The sequence below is a fragment of the Ammospiza caudacuta genome, chromosome 8, assembly GCF_027887145.1.
Source record: "Ammospiza caudacuta isolate bAmmCau1 chromosome 8, bAmmCau1.pri, whole genome shotgun sequence".
Taxonomy (NCBI): Eukaryota; Metazoa; Chordata; class Aves; order Passeriformes; family Passerellidae; genus Ammospiza; species Ammospiza caudacuta.
In genome coordinates, this window is record NC_080600.1 from 5,619,693 (window position 1) to 5,646,935 (window position 27,243).

The following is a 27,243-nucleotide window of genomic DNA, read 5'->3' on the forward strand; positions in this document are numbered from 1 at the left end:
CAGAGGTTTAATCTGTCTCTTGAGGGCGCAGATTCAGCAGAGTGATAATCTCGGCTGCTTAATTTGGGTTGATTAATTTTAACACTCTGCTTAACAGCAGACACCGTGTGGCCACGGCCACGGCCAGAGGAGTTTCATGGCCTTCTCCGAGGTTTAAAGTGGGTGTGAAGCGCTTTAGAAACGGGTCATTGCTGCAGGAGAGGTGAAAGCTTCACTGCCTAATAAGGGAATGCACCTGCCAGGGGTTCCAGAGGGATCCCTGCCCTTCTCTGAAAGGTCACTCAGCGCCACCAGGTCCCTGGGCTTCCTTTAGAAAACCGCAGAGGAAAGGACAAGGTGATCCAAGAGGATCTGGGTCTGTTTTCTGGACTTCTGCATTGCCTTAAGGAGAAGGAATTTATGTCCTTCTCCGAGGCTCAGTGCACAGCCCCTGTGAGGTGTTCATCTAAAGGAGTCACCAGAGAAAAAGAGACAGAGCTCTGAATCAGAGAGTTCCACACTGCTTTGGGTTGGGAGGGACCTTAAAGTCCATCCCATCCCACCCCTGCCATGGCAGGGACACCTTCCCCTATCCCAGGCTGCTCCAAGCCCCATCCCACTTGGCCTTGGACACCTCCAGGGATGGGGAATCCACACTGCTTGTGATGTTTTAATGTTTTTGAGAAAAACAACCCCCCTGGAATGTCTTCCCTCGCATTGCAGGACACGACAAGGGCGTTCCTGGAACACATTTTGTGATTTGGAGTTGCAGACGGCCAAGGGAAAGGTTTTGAGATGAGATAGCAACAAAAATCATTTTGCATTCCTAAATCAATGCATGTGCAGGTTTTAAATTACATTTTTTTTCAAGTGATCTTTGCTCCAATAGTACAGTGGGTTATTTATGAGTAACTGAGGGTCCAAGACCAGAGCTGGCCCAGGTGTTGAGTCTTCAAGCCACAGTAATGGCAATATTTGTGGAAAACACTGTCATATTTAGTCCAGCTAAAAAGGAAAGAATTCCAGAACTGAACTCACATGTTGCAGGAATTTGTTTTTGAGACAATACTGATTTTTTCCACATTGAGCAACCTGGTCTAGTGGAAGGCGTCCCTGCCCTTGGCAAGGGGTGGAATGAGATGGTTTTTATGGTGCCTTCCAACCCAAACCACTCTGGGATTTACTGGAGCATTTCCAGTATTTTTGACTGCACTATTTAGACCTGAACACCAAACAGAGCTGGACTTGAAATCCCTGGTGGTCACCCACCTACACTCATCCAAGTTTTATACATAATTAAAAAAAAAAAAGAATTATACATAAAATCAACATTGCTCAAGAGGCACAAGCCAGGTCAGCCCCTCTCCACCGAGGGATTTCTTCCAGTCCAGCCTGCCCATTGTGCTTCTGGGCACTTATTTTCCATAATTTTTCCACAGAAAACCCAGGCAGAGAGCAGGCACATGTGTCAGGAGAGGAGAACAGGACGAAGGGATGGAGGAAGAGCCCATCTCCAAGAAATCCCTGATTAAAATTGCTCCCAAGTTCCCGTTTCCTCCACAAACAAAGCAGCCTGTGAAAGTCCAGGCTGGGCTGGATAAAATATCAGCCACGTGCCTGACTTACAGCACTGGGACTGAGGTTTGGGCACCATGTCAAGACTTTCCCCTAGGAGCCTATCCAAACCCTCATTGCTTCTGATGTGGAATAATTTGGAAGTGTTTTTAGGCTGCCGGCTGGGATAACACAAGGGCTATTGTAAACACACACGCAGCTGATCAGCACCAAACCCACACAAATATGGGCTGCACACACAGAAATAACCTGCAAGGGAAAAAAAAAATAAAATACAGAGTTAATCAAAAGGCTCGATTAAAGGAAAATATGAAAGCGCTGAGCAGGTCTTGAAAAAAAAAAAACCAAATATTGTTTTATGGCAAGAGTTATGTTTCACCTAATTTTAATAAATGAAACTTATTTAAATGCAGACCACTAGATTTAAAGAGCTCCAGCCAGAGCCAGCTGTCATCCAAGTGTGGGCAGTGAAGCAAGACCATAATTTCCGTGGATGCTGTTTCAAAAACACTGCTGCCAGCCAAAAAAAAGTTGGGAAATTTAAGAGACCGTGACCAGGGCAGGAAGAATAACCTGCTGCAGATCCAGGACCCAGCCTGGAGCTCTAGCCCTGATGCTTCCCCATCTCTGGTTTGACTGGAAAATGAGAGGGTTGCTCATTTGGAGTCAGGGTTCTCTGGAATAATTTGGGGTTCTCCTCTATGGTCACCAGGGAGAAATTCCTCTCACCTGTGAGAATTTTTTCAGCTTTCTGGGAAGCTGGAGTTTCAGTGTGGAGTGGTGTTTTGGACCTGCTTCCAGGGCAGGCTGATGGGAGCCTGAAAATGGGTGTCTTCAAGGGAAGGCACAGCCAGATGTTGGCATCATTCACACCACAGGATGAAGAGGCGTTTTTCCAGGATTTCCAGGTGGCTCTGCTCTGCCTCGTGGCATTACATCCTTTATCATTTCTTCCAAGTTTTTTGGCAAGTGGATGAAGCAACTCCTGCCAATGGTGAGCAAAGAAGTCAGAGGCACCTGCAGCAAGTCCCCTTCCTGCTGGGATGCTGAGCATTTTCCCAGCTCCCCTGAGAGCTGAGGTGGGACAGAGGACACAACCTCCTCCATGGCATCTGCTTTTCCTGTAGGGAATGGAGTCTCTCCCTGTCTGACCCCAAAAGGGCTCGAGATCTCCAGGCCTTTCTGCCCATCCTGCCAAGCCCAGGCTGGGATTTAAAGGAAGCAACAGCAAGCCAGTCTGTCAGGGTTATGGATGTGGAGATTTTGTGTCTTGGCACTGGATGGATCTTGAGCAGAACCATTCCATGTGTGTGAGCCTTGTTCCCAAAACGAGACAGCAGAGAGCTTTCCCGGCAGCAATAAATCCATCTGGATAATAACAGAGTGGTACATGATGCTTTTGTGACTGCACCATCTGCAAACAATATTTCCCTGAGTAGGAAGTAGCTGGAAAATGAAGTAACATTCCGTGTGGAGAGGCTCAGGTTCTCCGGTCTTCCACCACTGGCGCTGCTTGGACCAGGCTCATGCTCAAATGCTTAAAATAAATAAAAGGAATTGTCCAGGCCTTACATGGGTCTTTGGTATCCCCTGCAACCACTAACAGGCCAGAAGGACTGATTAGAGCCCTCTGGATGTGATCCCTGCTCCAGGCCAGGCTGATTTTCAGGAAATAGCAGCACGTTTACACTGTCTCCTTAGGGCAGGTTCCATCCCAAGCCTGCTGAAGTCTAATCACAGATTTCCTCTGCTGCAGCAGCCTCTGGGCACAGCAATGTCATCAACTCCTTCTGGCCCATTCACAGGGGCATTCCCCAAAGGAGAAGGCTGGTGCCAAGATTACTCCAGTCAAAATCCATCAGCGGCTGTTGTAGGAAGGAAAACAAAGCTCAGCACATCCAAGGCAAAGTGTGGAAAAGGGTGTAAAGCAATTAAAGCACCTAATAAAGCATGGAGGGAAGTGGAGAGCAGGAATTTTATGTGAGTTCACCGTGTACACGGCTTAATTTAATCAAGACAGGAACCAAAGTCTGACCCTTCACGGGAAAGTCCTCAAATCTTTGTCCTTGGCTTTGTCTGAAAGGCTTTGCTGAAGCCTTGGAGGCTGTGGGCTGAGACAAAAGAGAGTCTGAATCACCCTTTGCCTGGTGACCTGTCCTGATAACCCTGCCGGTCGATTTCAAGCACTACTTTTATCCAGAATAAATGCATAGGTTTTGCATGAAACAATCAGGGTCTTGCCTTTAGTTCCCCTGTTACACAGGAAACCCTCTAACCTGGACTGGGGACAGGTTCAAATTTAAACTTTACACTTCAAACCTAAGATCCTGCCCTAACTCAAGGTGCAATAGGGTGCCCAGAGGAGCTGGGGCTGCCCCTGGATCCCTGGGAGGGTCCCAGGCCAGGCTGGAGCAGCCTGGGACAGGGCAAGGTGTCCCTGCCATTAGGAATGCATGGGCTGCAAAGCCATTATCATCATCCACAGGAAGATAAGGAGCACTGACCCAGCTCAAAGCTCATGGAAGTGGGGAATTGGGCAAGCAGCCTTCACCAAGGCAGGGTTTGGAGGCACTGGGAGCACGGATGAGGCTTCATGCACATCTTTGGAAGGGGGGCTGATCAGAAGAAGAGACCAAGAATATTCTCAAAGCAGGGATAAATGAAGATACACATTTTCCTGGGATGCCCTGTGACTTGATGGCATCCAAAGAGCTGAGAAAAGCAAGGTCCTGCCAAGATGGCATCGCTGGGAAGTTTAGATTGGAGATTAGGAAAAACAGCTTGAAAGGGTTGTCCAGCCCTGGCACAGCTGCCCAGGGCAGTGGTGGAGCTGCAGTCCCTGGAGGGATTTAAAATCCACATGGATGTGGCACCTGGGGATGTGGGCTGGTGGTGGCCTTGCCTGTGCTGGGGGAATGGTTGGACTCCATGATCTCAGAGGGCTTTTCCAATCTTAATGATTCCCTGATTCCATGAAATTCCAGCAAGAGAGCGACCACCTCACTGACAGCCAGGAGTCAGCACAGAGGAGGAACTGGGAGAAGCTTTTAGGACCACAAGGTGTAAAAACACATTTCTGATTTCCTTCAGAGCTCTCTGGTGGTGACACAGAGCAGCAGAGAGGACAGCTGGATTCCTACTGTTCCCATCAGCCATCCAGCTGGAAAATCACAGACAGGAGGCAGGAATGGATGGGGCTGCACTCTCATTTTCCCGTGATGGCCACTTTGCATGGTCCCAGCTCCATTTCCTGTCACAGACATCTTCTATGAAAAATCCTTTTCTTAGGACTTTTCCTCCTGAGAAGCTGTGAGACCTCAGGAACAAAATGTAAACATTGATTATCTGCTGCTGTGGAATGCAACAGGTGCATCTGTGATTGGCCCATGTTGGTTGTTTGTAATTAATGGCCAATCACAGTCAGCTGGCTCGGACAGAGAGCCCAAACCACAAACCTTTGTTAGCATTCTTTGCTATTCTATTCTTAGCTAGCCTTCTGATGAAACCTTTTCTTCTATTCTTTTAGTATAGTTTTAATGTAATATCTATTATAAAATAATAAATCAAGCCTTCTGCAATATGGAATCAGATCCTCGCCTCTTCCCTCATCCAAGAACTCCTGTGAACACGGTCACAATTTCCCCCCAGTTCCATTTGTGCTGGTGAGGGCACAAAAACCACTGGCCCTGCTTCCATGAAGCCAAGCTCTGGCTGAGGCCAATCCCAGCTGGAAGCAGCAATCCCATAACACCAGATGTGCGTCCAAGGAAAAGAAAAGCAGCACTCCTGCTCCTCGCCCTTCCAAAAAACCTACAGGACCTTGGCATGTCACTTAGGGGGAATGTGGCAAAGGCAGGGTAGGTGTGTGCCAAAAGGGGTTTGAAAAGGTTGTTTGGGTTTGGGGGTTTTTTTTGGTTTTTTTTTTTTTGTTTTTTTTGTTTTTTTTTGTTTTTTGGGGTTTTTTGTGGTGTTTTGTTTCTTTTAAGGACTTAAAAAAAATTTTTTTGGCAAAAATTTAACATTCTTTCAACACACTTTCCTCTAGAAAATTCAACCTGCAAAAATCATTGCATATCAACATTGGGAAATGCCTGGTCAGGTCTAATTAACATTATAATTCCAAGACAAAAGGGCTTGGCTCCACAGACCTCAGCACATGTTCTTTCACATTGGACACCCCTCCCTCTGAAACACTCAGAAATTCCCTCTGCCCTTTTCCAGCATCTCCCATGATACTTTGGATCATGAGATTTGGGGCCAGCTGTGGATTATAAGTCCTGACCCCACTGCCAGGCCTTTGCACAGTGTGAAAGGGAGGCAGCTCCACCAGTGGGAATTCAGTGAAAAAACTTTTGCTTGGGGAGAAAAATTGGGAAAAGGGAAATGTGGCTTGCTGCAGGGTGGAAAACTCAAATGTTCGAGCTGCCATTGGGTATTTTTCACTGCAAAGTGAAACACATATCCCAGGAAGAAACGAATTGCTTCCTGTGAGGGTGCTGAGGCCTTGGCACAGGGTGGGCTGCCCCTGGATCCCTGGCAGTGCCCAAGGCCAGGTTGGATGGGGCTTGGAGCACCCTGGGATGGTGGAAGGTGTTCCTGCCCATGGCAGGGGTGGAGCTGAATGGGGTTTAAGGCCCTTCTTGATGCTAAACCCCCCAATTTGAGCCCAGGCTGCTCAGAAACAGCCACCTGAAGGCCCTGAGCTTTCCCCACACTGTGATGACACCACTGGCAGCCCTCCAGGGTCATTAGCAGTTAATAATAATAATAGTAACCCCAGCAGTTCTGGGCTCAGTACCACAGGGTCTGAGGGCTTTTCAAGAGTTCAGAAATATTTAAGAGCTTGGTTTGCTTTGGCTCTGGAGAGTCCAAGCTGGAAACCTGTGTGATCCCAGACACTCCTTGTAGGGAGAGAGGGATGGTGCTGGGTGACGGAGAGGCAGAACCTGAGGGAACTTTAATGGCTCCAAGACCAAGCAGGTTGAGTAAACGTGGGAGGTAAGCAGGGAGGCCTGGACAGTCTCCAGTTTTGGACTCTGGATCCTCATTTTGTGAGTGTCTCCAGGGAGAATCCATGCTGAACTACTGCATCCTGCTCACTGGAGCCTCTCGTTTCATGGGATCATGGAAGAGTTAAGGTTGGAAAAGCCCTCTGGGATGATGCAAGCCAGCCCTTAACCCAGCACTGCCAAGGCCACCACCAACACTCGTCCCCAAGTGCCACAACCACACAGATTTTAAATCCCTCCAGGCATGGGGACACCCCAACTTTTCTGAGCAGCCTGTGCCAGGGCTGCTCAACCCTTTCAGTGAGGAAATTTTCCCCAATTTCCACCCTGAGCCTGCCCTGGCCCAGCCTGAGGCCATTCCCTCTCCTTCTGTCCCTGTTCCCTGGAGCACAGCCCCACCCCCCCGGCTGTCCCCTCCTGGCAGGGAATTCCAGAGAGGGAAAAGATCCCTCTGGATCCTCCTTTGCTCCAGGCTGAGCCCCTTCCCAGCTCCCTCAGCCCCTCCTGGGGCTCCATTCCCTGCCCTGGCCATTCTCCAGTGTCCCCTCAGTGTCCCTCTGGCTGTGAGTGGCCAGAACTGGCCCCAGCCCTGGAGAGGCCTCAGCAGGGCCAGCCCTGGGGACATTTGCCTCCTTGGGCACCTGGGGACACCCCTTTGGTGGTGGTTTCACCTGAAGCACAGCTCAGTGGGTACCTGTCAGTGTCCCAGCTCCAAAGGGGCTGTGCCTGGATGGAATGTGGGGGTTCCCTGTGCTTCCCTTTCCCTTCCTGGCAGAGCCAGAGCTGAGCACCAGCACCACTCAAAACGCTCATCCCCATCCCAGCTATGGTTCCAGAGCTCCTGCACATCTGGAAAAGCACAAAACACCCCGTGAAACAACTGCCCTGAAGTCAGATGCCTTCGACCTGAGTCACCAAGAGGAAAAAGGCAGAGGGCGTTAATCCAAGGAATTTTGCAATGAGGAAAACAAACCCAAACAAAAAAAAAAAAAAAAAAAAAAAAAAAAAAGAAAAAAGAAAAAAGAAAAAAATCACACCCACCAGGGAAGCTGCCTGCCTCAAGGAACCGCCCACAACGGCTCAGAACCTCCCACAACAGCTCAGCTGTCTCTCAGCATCCCTGCAATGCAGAGCCAAGACATCCGAACACGCTCGGACCTCCTGGAAGGAGCTCCAGGGCTCAGTGGTGAGTTGAAGCCAAGTCTGAACACACTTTCTATCACCTCCACACCTCCAAAGCAGCTCACAGGGCTCTCCTGTTGGCTTCCCACTGGGGTATGTGAGTCTGGGGAGTAGAATGGCAGTGCAGCCCTCCCAAAGGTGCCCATCAGCCCACATTGAGGGGACAAGTCCAGCTGCCATCACTCACACAGTGTTCCTCCCAACTGTCCCCCAAAACCCTTCAAAAGGATGAACTGAAATAGCTTTTCAATTTTTTTTTTTTCATTTTTATTTCATTCCAGCCAACCAACAAGCACTTCAGCTGCCTGCTTTGCCTTTTTGAGCCCCCATTTTTTTGGCACAGCTGCGTGGTCCTCAAGCAGGCATCCTACAGACACCCAGCTGCTGTGCTGTGCAGCCCAGCCACCTTTGAATCCTCAACGTTAAAAAGATTTGTCAGGCACTATCTGCTTTTGCTGGCTATTGCCCTCAGCCCAAGGGGACTCCTCTCTTCCCTGTGAATCTGGCAGCACAAGTCCTGCTGCCTGTAGATTTATATGGAGGTACATCAAGTTCTCCTTCCAGTAAATAGGACTGGATAATCAACTCCGAATGAAGGTTTGGGAAAAAACCCTTCTCAGACAGTTCCTCTCAGGGAAGAGTTTTTAAACTGCTTCCAAGTTGCTAATCAAAAAAAAAATCGTATTTAAAAGCAAATAATGATGTGCTAACAGCGCTTCCAATTCTTGGTGTCTTCCCAAAGCCACAGCTCACGAGGGTTAACACGCAAACCCAAGGAACTGTGGAAGCTCCTGGACCTCCTGTTTGCAAAAAAAGAACATTTCAGCAGCCCCAGAAACAGGTCAAGCAAACATTTCCCAAGAACCACACAGGTGATTGCTGAGCTCGCCTTGGAATGACAGGAATCTGCTGGAAGAGGTCTCTGGTGCCTATTCCAGGATTATTTCCTCCAATTCTTTTTGAAGTCAGTGCTTCCAAGGGTTAAAACCCCACTGGTTTTAGCCAAGCTCTCATTTTATTTCAGGCATGGAGGGAACAATATTTATCATTGAAAGGAGCCAGTTCTGCTTCGTCCCCGCTCCTATTTCTGTCCTCTGCCTCTGGACAGGAGTGTCCCTTCCCTGTGCTAATTAACAGAGGGGATGAAGGCACACCTTGGGGTCCAGAGCTTTATAGAAAATTTAATTACAGATCCTGGCTTTCTAATTACCAGGCAAGACTCTCCCATTATCTGCCATGGGATCCCTGAGGCTTTACCTGGCTGGAAAGAAGCAGGAGGTGGCTTGAAAGGCTGGGGTGGAAGCTGATCTCTAGACAAAGTGTAAGGCACAAGGGGCCACCAAAAAGCAGAAGGGCCACCAAAAACCTCGGTAATGATGGCAGCAGGGAGGACATCAGCAGGCCAGAAGGAGAGAGAAGCCCTGAGAGGTCACAGACACCAAAATGGGCTTGGCAGGACTGAAGGGAATGGAGGCTAAGGCCATAAGGAGATAACAAACCTGCAGCACTGCCAACACGAGCTCAGCTGGGCGGCTCTAAGTCCATCAGCAGGCTGAGACTAATCAGAAGGAGATGCATGACCAGAGCAGAAGGAAAACTCTCCTTAGAGAAGCTGAAACTGTTCTTGTGCAACCTGTGCTGCACGTTCTCAGCCCTTGGAGCTGGGAACACAGAGTGGCTGAAGATGATCAAGACCACTTGTGCTGCTCCATCTCCGACCTGTGAGCACTTACATACTCACTCTGGTATGTGCTGAGCTGGTGCCTCACGCTCCCCATTCCATAAATCCTCTCCCCTTGCAGGCTCAAGTGATGGAAAACGCTCTCTGAACAGACAATGAACTCGCTGAGGTCAGAGGGGGACTGCAGATGGAGAGGTGCAGCACGAAGCTGCAGCCTTGCAGGGGATACAAAGCACTCCTCAGCTACAAACCCACATTTTTCTAGAAGCTCTCCACAGAACACCCCAGTGGCACTGTGCTCCATGACTGAATTCCCTGGGTTTTACCAGGGAACCATTCATTAATGATGCACTGGGCCATTGTAGGAGTCTGAGCACTTCTCAATGCATTCAAGGCTTTGCCCGCCAGCTCCATAAATCAACTTGCTGGAAAATTTGCTTTAAAAAAAGCAATTGAATGTCGTGTCAGCAACATAACCATGCAAACTGGAATCCCTCACCTTGTGTACTCCCAGGGCATTTTATAACCTGTATTACAGAGGTGCTGCTCTACTCCTTGAAAATTGTCTTTAAAAATACCCAGTGAGAGACAAAAAAAAAAATAAAATTCCTGAGTGACTGTCAGGGGGAAACAAAGCAAGAAAAGGGGAGGAAATGGCGATTTGTGGGCCACTGTTGGTGGGCACTTGAATGGGAGCCCCGTGCTTGACACTGCCATGACTCTGAACAAAACCAGAGCCAAGAGCTATTTGTCAAGGGGCACCCAGGCACACAAGTGGTGAGAACCTGGCCCTGCTGTAAAAACGTGTCAGGCACTTTTCTGTGGGGCCTGATGGAGCCCCTGATGGATCGCCGCGCCGCCGGGAGGGGCCGCATTGTGAGCGGCCAGAATGAGACATCTGCTCCCTTCTCCCTCTCCTGAAAGGACATCCTGCCTCAGCCAAGCCCAAATGAGCAGCTCCTCATACACAGAGATGAGTCTGGCCTCCCTCACAGCATCCCTGAGGGCTCAGCCAGGGATTCAGGAGCTGGGATGCACAGCCGGCATCCGCCACGGCCTCTGCTCCTCTCTGTCTGTTCCACCCCCTTCTGAGGTGTCCCTGCTCTTTTTTTATAAGCTCTTTTCCTTAAATCTGCTGTGTGGGCACGGGAAAGCTGCAGGCAGCGTCATGGAATGGTTTGGGTGGTTGGAAGGGCCCTTGAAGATCATCCAGTGCCACCCTCTGTCGCCACGTTTCTCCTCACAGAGAAAAGCAAGGCACAATTCCTCCCGAGAATATTCCTGGGTTTCACATTCTCTGAACCTCAGAGGAGGAAAAAAACAGTTCTTATCTTATTTGCTGCACCTGTCTTATACCAAAATAAAGTAAAATATGGAGGTTGTTTACCCAGAGTGATGGTGGTTTGTTTCCTTGGCCTGTCAGGGCCTACCAGGACTGTCAGCTGACAGTCACAAAATTCTGTGCAGTTATGTGCAGAGCTGAGTGCTTAACAAATTCAGTTTAAATGTAATGTAACGTAGTGTAATAGAATATAAAATAATATAATGAAGTAATTAATTACCTTCTAATAAGATGAAGTCAAATACATCATTCTCTCCCTCTCATCAGGGGCAAAAATATCCACAATAACCCCCTGCCATGGAAGGGACGCCTTCCACTAGCCCAGGCAGCTCCAAGCCCCATCCAGGCTGGCCTTGGACACACTTCCACAGTTCCTCTGGTAACCAGTGCCTCATTTTTCCAAATTTTTTCCTCAATTTTCCCAATACCCCATCTAATCCTGCCCTCTGTCAATTTGAATCCACTGCCCCTTGTCCTGAACATCCACTTGCCAAAAGGAACCCCCTTCAGCCAGAGAGGGAAGGATTTGCAGCAGGATGTGAGGATTTTCAGGATTTTCTGGAGCTGCCAGTGCAAGCAGGCTCCCCATTCCCAGGTAAGCCAGCAGCTCCTGGGGATCCATCCCCTTTCCTTCCCACCTCACAGGCACGGCCTCAGGGAAGCAGGAATCATTTATAAGGCCTGATTTGTGGAAAAAGCAGAAAGTTTCTATAGAGAGTTTCAGTTCTGAGCACATTTTACCCCCAAGAAAATGGAAAATACCAGGATTTAACCCACTGGATGAGCCTTCAGCAGCCCTCTCCTGACACCCAACACCCTGCAAGTGTGGGATGGACTGGGGAGCTGAGGGAGGGGGAGCTGGGAGCTGCCTGGGAATGGACTGGAGACATAAAGAAAATCGGGGAAATAGAAGCAAAGAAAGAACAGCAAAGCGGAAGGAGCAGAAAGAAGGACGTCTGTGTGCTTCAAATGTCTCCAAACAGAGGCCCCACTTTGCAAATGCTGCTTCACTGGGGGAAGGAAGGAGGGAGGGAGGGGGAGGGCTGGTTTCCATTTCATTTTCACTTTGAAAACGCCATTTTTCCGCACATCCACTGAAGTGCAAATTTCCTCGGAAGCCGTCTGGAGAGCCAGAGCTGAACTTTTCTAAACCACATCTGCTGGGCTGTACAAAGCCCTGCCTGAGGCAGCCCCCGGCAGCCGGGAGCAGCACCTGGAATGTCCCCAGCGCCCAAAGCGGGGACAGAGCAGCCGAGGGTGACACACACGGGTTTGTCCAGCCCCAGAGCTGGGAACAGAGATAAAGAGTAGCTGCTGGGTGGGCAGGGGGTGATAAAAATGGGGTGACAATCAACAGCTCCCCAGCTGCTGGGGGAGAGAGAGCTGCCCATCCTTCTGTGAGGAGCTGAGCAGTGCAGGATGTGGGGATAACACCGAGGGAGAGGGCTGAGAACGAGGATGGGGGGTGTTCATGGAGCAGCAATCCCACCTGGAGAGCCCCACAGCCTCCATCTACTGCACATAAAGTAGTGGAGTGGGTGGGAAAACTGCATTTGGAGCAAAGCTTGTATTCACATCCTTAGTGACTGTTGCAGACATCTTTTATGAAAAATCCTTTCCTTAGGATTTTTCCTCCTGAGAAGCTGAGAGGCCTCAGGAACAAAATGTAAACATTTATTATCTGCTGCTGTGGAATGCAACAGGTGCATCTGTGATTGGCCCATGTTGGATGTTTGTAATTAATGGCCAATCACAGAGAGCTGGCTCAGACAGAGAGTCCAAGCCACAAGCCTTTGTTTCCTTTTCATCGTTCTTTCCTCTTTCTATTCTTAGTTTAGCTAATCTTCTGATTAAACCTTTTCTTCTATTCTTTTAGTATAGTTTTAATGTAATATATATATAATAAAATAATAAATCAAGCCTTCTGAAACATGGAGTCACATCCTCATCTCTTCCCTCATCCTGAGACCCCTGTGAACACGGTCACAAGTGACATGCCAAGGAAAAGCCTGGGCAGGGACCTGCCACCACCCATGGCTGTGTCCTTGCAGCTCCCCCAGGTCCCAGGCAGAGGGTTTGTACAAACAGCTCAGGGAGAAAGGGCTGGAAATCTCTCCAGACTCCCAGGAGCACACAGCAGCCTCCCCCTTCCCAGCACTGCCTGTCCCAGCCCTTTGCTGCAGCTGGAAGGGCTGGCAGGGAAGGGACAGACACGGGGACAGTGCCCAGGCTGGCAGCTGCAGCCATGCCAGGGGTGCCCAGGGGAGCAGCTGTCCCTTCCCAGGGGCTGGGTGGCACCTGCTGGCACCCAGGGCTGGCAGGGGGTGACCCTGGCTGGGTGCCCGGGGCTGTGTTTGATGGGACAAAGGAGCTGGGCAGCCTCAGTGGCACCAGCTGGCAGGGATCAGCTCTGGGACACCCCAGCAGACTCCTGCACCCACTGGCAGCCAAAAGGAGGGACACAAAGCCCAAATGTGCTCCCACAGAAGGAGGAATACCAGGCACTGAGCTGCTCCCTGCACCCTTCTCTTCCTGAAGCCTGTCTGCAACAGCACAAGGATATGCAGGCCATCCCAATCTTCCCAGCTCCTCCACATCCTCCCTTCCCACAGCATTCCCATCATCAGCTGTGCAGATCTCCCTCCCAAGGCCATCCCAATTTATAAACCCACACATTGAGGGCGAGACAGAGCCCAGCTCGGTGCCAGAGGAGCTGCTCCTTTCCTGGAAATGTTAATGTCTGTGGGTTTTGCAGGGCAAAGGAGCCCTTTGGCACTCAGTTGAATATGTTTAATGCAGCCTGTGGAGCAAACAGACCATGGTTAATGCACCCAGAATGGCTGATGACTCTGCTGGGCAAACGTGGAGAGGGCAGTAATTCATCCCACTCCACTCTGCTGTGCACATTCCCACTGCTCCAAGGAAGAGGTCATGCCCTCTTTTTCCTTCTCAGCAGCACCCTGTGCCTCTGCTCTCCCTCTCTGCTCTTTGCCAGGTGCTGGGAATGGCCCACTAAGCTCTTTTAGTTGATTTTTCTCTTTTCCCCCCCCAAAGCTCCCTGCAGCTCACTGCACTGAGCTGAACAAGCCACAGCTCCCCTACCCTGTGCCCTTGAAAACAGATGGCAGGCCCAGGTTTTCCCTGACAAGCAAAGGAATGAGAAGTGACATGGCTGGAAAAAACAAGCTCAATTCCTCTTGGCAGGATATTAATTTAGAAATCTCTGGTGTTGCTGCCCCGATTCACAGCGAATTTGAATCCGAGCTCTCGACAGCCCAGAGGTTTGACAGGGGAGGTAATTGGAGGAAATGGCTTTGTAATCCAGCTATTGTGCTGGCAAGATCCAGCTCTCCTCAAGAGCAAGGTTCACTTCCTGGCATGGCTGATTCAGCAGCATTTATCTGTCCCCAGTGCCTGCTGGCTTTGCCCTGCCTGGCAGGGGCACCACGGACCCTCCAAAGCAGGGTGCAGCAAAGCTTGCAATCACATCCTCAGTGACATCCCAAGCAGCACATCCCTCAGGAAAAGCCTGTGGAGCTACCTGACATCACTGGATGGTGGAAACACAGAATTATTTGGGTGGGAAGGGGCCTGGAAAACCTCATTCCAGCCACCTGCCATGGGCAGGGACACCTTCCACAGCACCAGGTTGATCCAAGCCCCATCCATTCTTCTCCTGCTTCAGAAAAAACATTTAAAAAAACCAAAACAACTGCATGAGGTGAGGGCAAAGCAGCATCAAAGGGCCAAAGAGACTGCCCTGGTCCCACCTGGAAAAAGGGAGAAAGAAAAGGGGGAAACAGGCCCAAAACACACTGTGAGATGAGCAGCACCTGCCTGGAAATGCTCATGAATGATTCTACATACACAGTTCCTGGGTCAGCACATGCAGCAGCTTCCCACTGCTCCAATAATCAATAATAATAATCAATAATAATCATAATAATAATAAATAATATAATTATCCAAATAATACCAATACCAAATAATTCCAGAGATACAAGCACAACTTGGCAACAGTGTACAAGGAAAGCCAAAAGAAGCCACTTTAAAAGAACAGTGTTTTTTAATAAAATATATTTTAAATGTATACTTTATTAAAATATATAAAATTTATATTAAAATATTAAAAATTATATTTATCCATGAGCATTTTTTTCTTGATATCTACTTGAAAGACAAGTAAGGCAGAAGTTGGAGAGGTTCTCTGCACAATTTGTGAAATTGAGCCATCAGGCTACATTAGAAGTTAATTTATTATTATTATTGTTGTTGTTGTTGTGATTAATAATAACAATATCCAGATAATAATAATAATAATAATGATAATAATAATGATAATAATAATAATAATAATAATAAAAATTCCAGAGATACAAGCACAACTTGGCAACACCGAACAAGGAAAGCCAAAAGAAGCCACTTTAAAAAAAATGGTTTTGAATAAAACATACATTTTTTGAATGCTTATCCATGAGCATTTTTTTTTTCTTGATATCTACTTGAAAGACAGGCAGACAGAAATTGGAGGGGTTCTCTGCACGATTTGGGAAATGAAGCCACCAGGCTACATTAGAAAATAACAATAACAATAACATTAATAATAGTTGTTATTATTATTGTTGTTGTTGTTGTTATTACTATTATTCCAGATGTACAAGCACAAGCTGGCAACACCGAACAAGGAAAGCCGAAAGAAGCCACTTTTAAAATATACATTTTTAAATGCTTATCCATGAGCATTTTTTTTTCTTGATATCTACATGAAAGACAAGTAAGGCAGAAGTTGGAGGGGTTCTCTGCACGATTTGTGAAATGAAGCCACCAGGTTACATTAGAAGTTAATAATTAATGATTATGATTAATAACAATAACAATAATAAAAATAATGCAAATAAAATAAAATAAAATAATAAAAATAATAATTCCCATTTCAGTGACCGGTGCACCCATGCCATTCCAGTGCTCACTCTGTGTTCCCAGCTGCCCCTGTCTGGGCTGGAAGGTGAGGTGCTGGATGTGGGATCCCCTCCCAGGCTGAGATGGGCTCATTTGGCAGCTGGGGCAGTGTGAAACCCTACCCCTGCTGCCCTGACAGCCCCTTGGGGAACCCTGGTGAAATGAGCTCCTGCCCTTCAGAAGGCTCCTCTATATTTAAATAAACAGCCTGGGGCTGGAGCAGAGCAGCACTGAGGTACCCCAGTATCTGAATATACCCTTTGAGTGCACACCGAGCTGGTTTGGGGGAGGAGAGGAAAGGGAAAAGCTCAATTTTTTTCCCTTAATCTGCTAGCAAAAAAATATTGGGGTGGTAAACAGGCAGCAATCACCCAGGGATGCCTGGAGATTTCCTACCTAGGGCATGCAGAGCTCTCATGTGGAATTCATTTATTCCTGTTCACTACTGGTGCTGCTCAGCTGCAGAGGTGCTTGGGGAAGGGCAAGTGCTGCAGATCCTGAAGAGGATCCAATGCCAGCTCTGGGAATAACAAACCCTGGGGGGCTCTCAAACTCCTGGAGGAAAAACTGCAGAGAAAATCAGCAGATATTAGGAAAAAATCCTTCCCTGTGAGGGTGGGCAGGCCCTGGCACAGGGTGCCCAGAGCAGCTGTGGCTGCCCCTGGATCCCTGGCAGTGCCCAAGGCCAGGCTGGATGGGGCTTGGAGCAGCCTGGGACAGTGGGAGGTGTCCCTGCCATGGCAGCGGTGGCACTGGATGGGCTTTAAGAGCCCTCCCAACCCAAACCATTCTGTGATTCTATATTTGCTCCATGGATTTTATTCTGCATCCCATTTTGCTGCTAATTCCCTCAGAAAGCCCTCCTAGTGCTGAGGATGGCCTGCATCTCATTTAATTACATCCAGCAACTCCAACTGCTGGAGCAAAACCACTTTAGGTACGACCACGTTGAGCTTTGAAGAAATCCCCCAGCCTGGTGAAAAATGCAGATTTAATTTGTATATTCCCCTGAAGTGCTGACTTACACACCTTGCAGCGACCCACCCACAGCTTTACACAGTCCTTCACTTTGCTCATCCTGAACACAGGTCCTGGAGGGTCAGAAAAGCACAAGATGTGCTGCCCAACCTCTGGTTTTGGGGGTAAAAATCCAGGAGGAAAGGAGATGCCTCCCTGGAGCCCCTGCATCCCAGCTTTGCACAGGCAGGCTCACACTCAGCCTTCCTCCGGGAAGGGACCACACAGGCTCAGGTTGGAGGGGAAAAAAAGCACATGAAGATCATGGAAGTCTCAGGGCAAGTAAATGACTGTTAATTGTGAGATATTTGATTGCAAGAAGCACCAGATGGCCGGCCATCTGGTTTTTATTACAAAATTAAACAAGATTAACCCAAACAGGATTTCCTCAGCATTCTTCTCTGACTGGCTCACAAATACATCTTCAACACCTATGCCACAGATAGAGCACAATTCAGAAGCCCTTCCTGCCTTTCCCCTAATCTGCTTGGGCTAAGTGCTCTGCTGAGCCATGCCCTTGCACCTAGAGATTTCCAGCAGGATTGGAAAGAAGCAGGGGATGGAGCAGTTGAGAGAGGAGGGAGATGATTTTCAACCTTTCCCACCGGTTGAAAAGGCATCAGGGCAGGAGAGTTGCCAAGGGCAACAGAGGCAGCTGGGGTACCAAACCCTCCTGCTCACTGCTGGGATGGGGTAAAACTGCAAAACTGGGAAGAGTTTCTCTCCTCTGAAAGGCAGCAGCCAAAGCCACCTCTCTCTCTACAGGAATTTTCTTTGCCTTTTTACACCTTTGCCCAAATCCTCGGGAAGTTTGTCCTGATGCTGGCAATCCCTGCCCTGCCCAGCCCCAGCACTGCAGAAACTCATTTGTGCTGTGCATGATGAGGGATAACAATGCCTTGCACAGGATTTGCCCCAAAACATGAACCCTGAGGCCAAACCCTGCAGGAGCAGCTGAGATTTTGCTGAGCAGGCCTTGCTGGACCCAGTTAATCCAGCAAATTTTTCCTTTCAGAGCTGCTCTGGGAGCTGTGAGAAATGACACCCACTTCCAAAATTGTAAAAGGTTGATTAAAACCTTATCAAAAATACAACAGAAGACTGAACAGAGGAAATATTACAGCACAGGAGCAGAGGATTTTTCCCACCATGTCCTCATCCACACCATGGAGGTTTGGCCTTTTAACCCTTTAGTTCTCCCAAGGTTCTGTCCATCACTGTCCAGGGGTGGAGATCACTGCCTTAAATCCTGATTGGAGTTCAGGATTTAAGGAAGTGACAAGTGACAGCATTAGTGACAAGCTGACCCTCCCAAATGTCCCAAACCCAGGGCACCCCCTGATAACAGCACAAAGGGGTAAAACATAACTATAAATCTGTAAAACCTCTCCTAACACATACCCATGATATTTGCCTGTTAATTGTGGATATCAACCACTCATCTATTAGAGAGCCACCCAGCTGCCTCTGCTGCTGTCCTGGAAGCTGGGCTGCCACCAAGGTGGCCTTGCCTGGGCCACCCTCCCTGCAGCTGGATCTCTGGGCTTTTGTCATGCAGATCACACCCGGCCTCGTTTGTTCGCAGCAAATCTCTCGTGAATGGAACATAAAGCTGGTCCAGGGGAGATCTCAGTGCCCGGGGTAAATCCCTGGGATATGGTGCATCCAGAAATTATCCATAACACCCCACTCACACCCTCCTGTCTGATCAGGAAAACCCGGTGGGAGATTTCAGCTGCAAAACAACAGGCTGGGGCTTTAGCTCATGTAAATAAATTTTTCTTGTTGTTTAGCTTTGAATATGTTCACTTTCAGAGCTCCCCTGAAGAGGAAAGCACCAGGGACTCCTTTCTGGGAGAGCAGCCAGCAGCTCCCTGAAGCCCAGGCAGTTTGTGCCGTGTCCCTGCCGTAAGAGGCTGGGGAGAGCAGCACACAATTCCCCATCTGCAATGGGACAGGGTGACAGCTCCTCAGCACACAATTCCCCATCTGCAATGGGACAGGGTGACAGCTCCTCAGCACAACAATTCCCCATCTGCAATGGGACAGGGTGACAGCTCCTCAGCACAGCATTCCCACAGCCACTGCCCCTTTGGCATGTTCTGCAGGCCCCAAACTTGGGCCCAAAGCCCAAGCTGCCAGGCTGTCAGCACTGGGGGTCCTGAAGGAAGCCAGCTCTGTCCTGCTGGTGGGCAACTCCATGTCCTGGTAGTTTTTATGATCACAGGATTAGGTTGGGAAAGATCTCCGAGGTCATCGAGTCCAACCTTTGGCCGTCACCCAGCCCAGAGCAATGAGTGCCACCTCCAGTAGTTCCCTGGACACCTCCAGAGATGGAGACTCCAAACCTTTCTGGGCAGCCCCTTCAATCCCTGACCCCCCTTTCCATGCAGAAATTCCTGCTGATGTCCAACTTGTCCCTCCTCTGGCCCAGCCTGAGGCCGTTCCCTCTGCTCCTGTCCCTGTCCACCCCGGCTGTCCCCTCCTGTCAGGAGCTGTGCAGAGCCACAAGGGCCCCCTGAGCCTCCTTTGCTCCAGGCTGAGCCCCTTCCCAGCTCCCTCAGCCCCTCCTGGGGCTCCAGACCCTTCCCCAGCTCCATTCCCTGGACATGCTCCAACCCCTCAAGGTCCTTCTCATGAGGGGCCCAGAACTGGAGACAAAACTTTAGGTGTCGCCCCAGTGTAATTAATTCACCCAGATTTTAACAGTTCATATAACTTCTTTAATTTTGGGTTATGGTCTGTCTGTAAAAAGTAAAGACATAATATTTAAAATAGTCTTAAATTTGATAAAAACATGAACTGCAAACTCCTCTTGTTTCCAGCCAGTTCAGCGCCCCTTTTCATCCCGCTGGAAGCCACCAAAAGGAGATGAAGTTCCCCCAAAACCAGGCTGCCCATCTCCTTGTGGGCAAAGCCCTCAGGCTTGCACAAACTAAGGACAGCTCAGAGGAAAGATCAAACATGACCCAGGTAGAGGCATATTCAGGGAATTAACTGCAAAGCTCTAACACAGCCTTTCTTCTTTCCCCTTTGCCTTTTCACAAGAACCAGGCTTAATTCAGCATGGAAAATTATTTGGTTTTTCACAATTTTATTCTTTGTTCCACGCTGAGCTGCTGCTTCTCCAGAAGAACTTGGTCCAAGGCAGACACCTCAGCTGGAAAACTCCCATCCCAACAATCAGTGTTTGGGGCTGAGAGAACATCCCAGCCTATTTTTAGGAGGAGCAGGGAATTACTAGCTCAGCAATATGCTGCACTAAACATTTACAAAGCACAGCTCAAAAAGCTGGGCTTTAAACAAAGGGAACAGATGCTCTGACAAGAACCCTGCACAAAATATTTCCTTTGCCAAGTGAGTAAAGGAAACGTATTTGTTTGGGGTTTTTTTTAGCTGAAGAACCAGCTTTTAAAGGCAATCCCTAGTAAATGAGGTACAAAACTGAATTCAGAACAGTTTCTTGCCTTTCTTGCCTTTCCAGCAGAGCATCCTCTGGGCTGGGCTTTCACTGCCAGCCAGCTGGGGAGATGCCCCTAAGGTGGAAGCATACACAGGAGGGAAAACAAAGCACTTTAACAAGCTGTTAAAATTTACAAGCTTTTTAAACATGATTTATCCATGCTGGGTACTCCTCTATCTCAGCAGATGCTTCCAAGCGTCTGGCACTGGAGAAAAACTCATAACTTTATTCCATGACGGATAACTAACCTGTATTATACTTGCACAGAAACAACTGGCTGCTGGTGGTGCAGGAATAAAAAGTCAGTGTAAACCAAAAGATACTTCAATTTTCTTGGAGGGGTTTCACAAGAAGCTGCTTCAGTCTGTCAAGCATGGATGGGAAGGGGCTGTGGGCAGCCTCTCCCTCAGGAGCCACAGGGAAAAGGCACTTCCAGCCAGGAGAAGGGACCTCCACATCTTTGTGAACAGCTGGTGTGGATGGCAGCCCCCACTGGGCTGGGATCACCCCCCAAGGGGCTTCCAGGCAAAAAAAAAGAGCAGGAATTGGACCCCAGCAGCTCCTCTGGGAACAGTAGGGAGCACATGGCTTTTATCTGTGCACCACTGGAAAAACCAGCATGGACACAGCTGGGGAAAACCAGACCTGCATTTAGCCTGAGGAGTGGCTTGTCTGCTTTTTCCCAAATCTATTGGATAATCGAACAGGAGATTCTGCTCCCTACAAACAACACTGCTGGCAGCACCAGGGAGGCCTGAGGCACTCGTCAGCCCCAAAATGGCTTTTACACAGCATCACCCCTTGTCACTGCATCAGGGGGCCCAGAAGAATGTCCCCCAGCAGGAAAGGACCTGGGAAAGGTGAGCAGAGAGCTTGGTGCTCCTGCCAGCCCCGCTGGATTTCAGCAGCAGTACATAGCATAGGGCCCTGCTCCTGGCTGTAAGGCAGAGATAAAGCTCCTGCCATTGCAGGGAAAAGAGTTTGCCCAGCCTCAGCTTTGCAGGAGGAGGGCAAGAAGAGCACAGGAGGCAGAGAACAGTGAAATCAATCAAGAGAAATCCATTCTATCCATCCTGATGAATGGAGAGCTGGCTATCGAGCAGATGCTGCTGCTAAAGGCAGCCCTCCACTTCAATGTGGACTTCTTGAAGCTCTCACCTTCATTCCTTGCAAATGAACAACAGGAGCACCCAGAGAGGCTGCACACTCAGCTGACTCAAAATCAGCACTGAATGTGTTTCTGGTTAAGAGGGCAGCTTAATTTATATCTTAGAGCAGCAAAGGGGGAAAAAACCCTTCCTTAGCTGTGAAGCACAGGTCCTGGAAACAGTCAGCAGCTTTGCTCTTCCCCCAGCAGCTATCTCCATCCCTCTCCTGTGAGGGATGGGTTGATGGGTTACCTCAGAGCCTTTTTTGAGCTGTTCTCCTTTACAATCTCCCTCTAATGCACAACTCCAGCTGTCAGAGGAAGGGGAAAGGTGATTGAATCAGCTGGTGAGGACTCCCTGCAGGAAGGTACAGCGTGTGCAACACAAACCTGCAGCTCATTCCAAGTTCCCTTTTCCATCACCCTGCAAGCTGACACAGCTTTAGCTCCGCAGCAACGTGGACCTATTCCAACTGCTTGGAAAGAGCTGGTCACTTCCCAAAGGAAAGGAGAAGGGATTTGTGGGATCCCAAGCAGTATTTCTGGTGCTGAGCATTGCTTCCCTTCACAGTCTGTGTGACAGCAGCTCATCCTTTGGGTTGTACCACCTTCCTGCCTAGACATTGCTTGGCACAAATGGGAAACAGCCTCTCCCTCCCAACAGGCAACAAGCTGTGGTCTCACAGGGCAGAGGGGAGTCAAGAAACTTCCTGAGAAGAAATCCAGGCTGAGAGGTGTCTGGGAATTTCTCAGTGGCTTCAGGGAAAAGAGGTTGTCACCAGGTCTATGGGAAGCTCAGGGAGAAGGCCACGTGTACAAGTAAATCCCCTTCACTTCCCCAAACTGCCTGCACCACACTTTCCAGCCACGTTAAGGAGTGGAAGACACAGATGCCAGCAAACTCTGGAAATTTTACACCTGGGGACATTCCTCACTCTTATACAAACAGCATCTGGAAGTGAATGCAGAGTGAAAAATGGATTTCCAGCTTTCCAAGAGCAAACCTACCTGAGGAAAGCACGAGGCTGCTGCAAGCCCATGATTTCAGAGCTGTTGTGGAGCTGAACCTGTCTCAGGGTCTGGTTTTTGTTCCTTATTAATCACTTTCACAAGCCTTTGCATTTTTGGATCCCAGCCTGACTGGAAGCAGCAGACACTGGAAAGCTCAGAGAGCTTTCCAAAGTGTGAACACCCTCCACTCCCTGTTGCAGACATCTTTTATGGAAAATCCTTTCCTCAGGATTTTTCCTCCTGAGAACCTGAGAGGCCTCAAGAACAAAATATAAACAATTATTATGTGCTGCTGTGGAATGCAACAGGTGCATCTGTGATTGGCCCGTGTTGGTTGTTTGTAATTAATGGCCAATCACAGTCAGGGGTCTCAGGTTGAGGGAAGAGAGGAGGATCTGACTCCATATTTCAGAAGGCTTGATTTATTATTTTATGATATATATTACATTAAAACTGTATTAAAATAATAGAAGAAAAGGTTTCATCTCAGAAGGCTGGCTAAGAATAGAATAGGAAGGAATGAATAACAAAGATTTGTGGCTCAGACAGAGAATCTGAGCCAGCTGACTGTGACTGGCCATTAATTCCAAACATCCACATGAGACCAATCACAGATGCACCTGTTGCATTCCACAGCAGCAGATAATCAATGATTACATTTTGTTCCTGAGGTCTCACAGCTTCTCAGGAGGAAAAATCCTAAGGAAAGGATTTTCATGAAAGGATGTCTGCGACAGCAAACTACAAGGGCTGCTGATGGAAAAATCCACTTTCCATTCTTCCCCAAGGATCTCCTAGGCTCCATCACCCTTATCCCATAGTTTGATTGAGCAAAGAATGCCTGGCATTTGCACCACAACTCAGGCAAGGTTTAGAAATCCTTGAATGATGCCAAAAAACAAACGTGGGTGAGCGGAGCTGCCTCTAAGCCAAGGGAGCCCGAGCCTGAGTGGGGAAGAGTCTCCCTCTCCTGTTTTATTCTCCAGCAGTATAATGAGGGCTATTCTCTGCTGGAAGCAGGAATCCAAAACCCTCGGGTGTTTTATGGATGGAGTGCAAAGGGAAGGTATGGATCCTCCTGTGCCAGCCAGCTTCCCATAAAGCAGCCATGGGGAAGCACTGGAGCCGAACTGAGGGGAAGCTGTGGGATTGGCCTTTCCAGCTCACTGCTCCCCTTGCTCTCTCAAACCCCTCAACCAAAAAGCGGCATTCACCAGGCCAGACAGGATGGGAAATGGGAAGAAAACCTCTCTCCCCACCACCTCTCCTCTTTACAGAACTGCCACGCACCAAAGGCACGACCTTGAGGTTCTAGCCAGCCCTGGATGGGATGCCTGGAAGAAGAAAGTAGCCAGCTTGCTGCTTGGGAGCCCAGAAATGTGCTTTTCCTTCCCTCTCACACCTTGTGGTCCCTCTGTGGTGACCAGTGACAGGAGGGAATGCCAGGGAGCTGTCAAGGCAGGCTCAGGGTGGAGATCAGGGAAAGGTTCTTCCCCCAGAGGGTGCTGGGCACTGCCCAGGTATGGCAGTTATATTGTCTGGAAAAATCCCTTTGCTCAGGGTTCTTCTCCTGGGAAGCTGAGAAGCCTCAGGGAAAAATGAAAACAATGTTATCCTATTTGCTTCTCCCGTGTTTTGCTGCCTTGGAATGTGCTTGGAGATTTTTTTATCCAACAGATGAATGTTTGTTTGGTGTCATGTGAGTTGTTTTGGCTCTTTGGCCAATCAGGGTCCAGCTGTGTCAAGGCTCTGGAAAGAGTCAGGAGTTTTCATTATTATCTTTCTAGCCTTCTGTAAGTATCCTTTCTATATTCTTTAGTATAGCATTCTTTAATATAATATGGCATCATAAAATAATAAATTAGCCTTTTAAGAACATGGAGTCAGATTCATCATTTCTTCGTGCCACAGGGCACCCCACAAATACAAGACCCAGGCTCCCCAGAGCTCCAGGAGGGTTTGGACAATGCTCCCAGGGTGGGAGGCACAGCCCTGCCCAGTGCCTTCAGTCCCCTGGGAGACTCCCACAGCCCAGGCCCCAGACAACGAGGACATTGCAGAGTTGTGTGCCTGCTGGATGAAGATCCAGGGAGTGACCTCGATGGCCATGGAGCTGATGGGAAGGGATCCTGGTGAGCTGGTGACGATGGGAGCTGCAGCCAGACCCACCCTGACACACAGCCATGACTTTGCCTTATTGTGCCTCCCAATTCCCCACTGCAGGACACACAAATGTGCCTGTAGGTGGCCCAGAAACACTGGCTTATAAAAAAGAAAAAGGGAGGGAAGGGAAAAAAAAAACCCTCAGAGTGAATGCAGCGTCTGTCACCCTTTTGCAGAATTGTTATGTTTTTTGTGTGTAGTTGGTGCTTGTTTTCCAAAGATTTACATTTTTATGTGTGTGTCACTCGCTTTTCATGCATTCGGAGACCTCGGAGCTTAGAAATTCAAAACACTTGTCAGTCACGTCAATCCTTTTGGACAAAACAGAGCTGCCACTTGGATGGATTAAAAAAAAAAGCCCACAACAAAACAACAAACAAAACACACTTTTCTCTCAAGCTGTGACTCGGTCACCCTGCTCAATGCAGGCAGGACAATGTTCAGAGAAAGCAAAAAGAAAGATCTGAGTTTTCACACTCATCGGTGGAACTAAATTGATTAAGGTCATTTCCTAGGTAGGTTTGAAATCTTCTGCAACAATTTTTTGCTTTTTTTGAAAAGAAAAAGAAAAGCCTTCCTCCCCCACACACAAAAAAAAAATAATAAAAAGGGAGAAGTCACCACTGCAAAAACATTAAATCTGCTTGGGTAACTCAGAATGTATGTTGGCAAGGCAACATATCTCAGCTTGAACAGTAAACCTGCTATGTCAGAGGCTCTGCCACATATGAAAGAGGCTTGGGTTTCAATATCTCATGCTGAATTTACTGCTTTTCAGCCTTTCATGGCCAAGTATTTGATGTCTCTCCTTTCACTGCTGCAATCGATAGGGTGACCTTACGTAAGAGTTTCCTGACCTTTGCTGTTGTCAGTATTGTTCTGCTAAAATGTAATTTAACTCTTTTTCTTTAGTCTGGAAATAGCACTGTACAGACAGCAAACACGAGAGGGGCTTGGGGTTTTTTCCCCCCTTAACCTAAAGGCAAGAGGCACCATCCATCATCAGAGTTGGCTTCAAACCAGAGGATGACAAGAGGCATCATCTGCAGAGGGTCTGGTTGGTTTCCCAGTGCTTTCTTGTACCTTTTAGTAAGTTAAACACCCCAAAAAGCCTTACTCTGATGCTCATTCCAGTGCCATCCTGCTCAGTATTTTAGGATTGAGGGGTCTCCCTGGATTCACATCACTGGGATGTTGGTACTACGTTACAGGATTTTTTAAATTTTTAAATTAGAGCGTTTCCTTTAACTAAGGCCTTGCATGTATTTCACGTAATAAAAACAAAGAGATCAAGACTTCTATGAAAATAAAAAGAATTGTTTTCAAACAACAACTACCGAAGTGGAAGGAGGCTGATTTTTCTCATGTCAGTGGGTGTTGGAGAGTCAGCCACATGTTTTAGACTTACAGCTGGCTTATCCATGCCAGGATCTTTGGGAGCCTGGTTTGAATCCCATTATTGCCCTGTAATGCAAGTGCTCTTGTGGGAGCAAACTGCCATGGTTATCCTCTGCTGTGCTGCTGTGATTTCATCTCTGAGCCCTAGCTGATGTGGGTATTACTCTGCATTAGCCATGCAGATGCACACATCGCCACTCACACCCATACATTTGCACAGGATTATGGCTGAAATTCCTGATCCTGCTTATAAAAAGCCCTATAAACCCCAGAGAGCTCCTTTAAAACCAGCAGCATTATCCCACTGTAAATCCGGGGTGTAAGTCGGAGCAGGCTCTGCCTCAGATGCTCTTCAGCCACACATCCTCATGGAGCAGAGAGGCTAAAAGCAAACCCTGGGCTCTGCATACACCAATTCCCCCTAAAACCCATCCCCATCTCACCCCTTCACTTTCTGACGTAGCAGCTCCACTCTTGTCATGGAGGAACTCTCAGAAAGAGAATTAAGAGCTGGGCTTTGGCACCACTGCCCCCGCCCCCACGTGCTTCAATATTGCTCACAGCTGAGTTATTTCTTGCTTCTTAGGAATTTTAACTGGCTTTTATGCTCAGTGAACTCGTGAAAGGAGAGTACCTAAAGTCAGCAGCGCTGAAACCATGAATTAGCAAGGAGAAAGGGGCCAGTTGGGTGTTTCTTGCAGTACATTATCTGCATAATGCCAGAGGAGCTGATTTAAAGTCACTGCGCTACACCTGAACGTCGTTTATGGCTCATAAAAGGAAAGCTGTGTTTAAGGAACAATAAAGCAGCACTGCACTCTCTGTGGAAGAAGAGAAATAAAGCCTTTCTCACGGAGCAGATGCATTTTTATTTGCTCAGTGCCTGCCTCTGAGGCACGTGGATATGCTTTACCAAAAAGCCCAAGAGTTAAGCAGGAGGACTTGCTCCAGGTTATGGATTATGTTTGATTTGTGCTCATTCTTCCAGCCAAGCCTTAACACAGCAAATTTGACCTCCTGGAAAAGGTAGGACCTGAATCCCCATGGGCACCTGTAGCTGTCAGAGGAGCAGGGAGATCCCCAGGCACAGCAAGCCACAAAGGCACAGCAGGGAGGAGCAGGGACCCTTCATAAAACAGAATCACAGAGTAATGTTGATGGTCTGGGAGGTCTTTTCAAACAAGGACCAACCTGTGATAAACCCCGACTTGTCACCCAGCCCAGAGCACTGAGTGCCACGTCCAGTCTTTCCTTGAACACCTCCAGGGATGGGGACTCCATCACTCCCCAGGGCAGCCCCTTCCAAAGCTTAACAAC